This window comes from Otolemur garnettii, unplaced genomic scaffold (genome assembly GCF_000181295.1).
Source record: "Otolemur garnettii isolate 467f Iridium unplaced genomic scaffold, OtoGar3 scaffold00130, whole genome shotgun sequence".
In the NCBI taxonomy this organism is placed as follows: domain Eukaryota; kingdom Metazoa; phylum Chordata; class Mammalia; order Primates; family Galagidae; genus Otolemur; species Otolemur garnettii.
In genome coordinates, this window is record NW_003852525.1 from 1,298,980 (window position 1) to 1,299,926 (window position 947).

The following is a 947-nucleotide window of genomic DNA, read 5'->3' on the forward strand; positions in this document are numbered from 1 at the left end:
CTTATCTCTTTTTGTTACCCTTCAAAAACAAATTTGTGTCACTTCAAATATAATAATTTTATTTTTTGATTATCAACTAGTTTACGTTGAGTCCACATAATTCTTATTATTCATTGCGCCCACTTTTCTTCTCAACCAAGAATTATGTTATATACTTAATATTTCCCAGAGTGGTTTCTGTCTTGAAGACTAAATACTAGACTAGCCAGTCCTTTGTAATTCAGCAACTACCCTAAGTTGGTTTTATCTTAGCATCTTCTCAACACAGGTAGAAGTATTCCTAATAATTAAGCTAATAATGTGAACATACCCAAACTAAGGAACATTCTAGAAAAAATGACCTGTGATCTCAAAAATATGGCAGTTTCAAAAGACAAAAAATGGCTGATAATTCAATTTAGATAAAAAAAGATAAAAACAGAGAAAGTTAAATGAATTAGATTGAATCCTGGATCAGAAAATGTTAAGAAAAATTTTGAGCAAAATTTGAGTGAAGTAGAATAGATCATATTACAATAATACTTCTATAATTTTTTGAAAAATGTTTTAATCTTAAGAAATACACATTGGATTATTTGAGAGAAAGTTGTCATGATATTTGAAGGTCATTCTCAAATATTTCTTTCTTTCTTTTTTTTTTTTTTCTAGTTTTTGGCCAAGGCTCAGTTTGAACCCATCACCACCACTATATAGGGCCAGCGCCCTACTCCTTTGAACCACAGGCACAGCTCAAATATTTCTTAAAGTAATGGCAAGTTACATGAATGTGTAACTATATATGTATTTATACTTAACTACACATTCCTATAGAGACAAGAAAGAAAGAGAGAGAGAATAATAACTCAAACGTGGACAAATATTTATAATTTGGCCAATCTCAATGAATGAATGGTATTTGAGATTTCTTTGTATTGTCCTTGCAAATTTTCTCTAAGTTTAATCTTGTT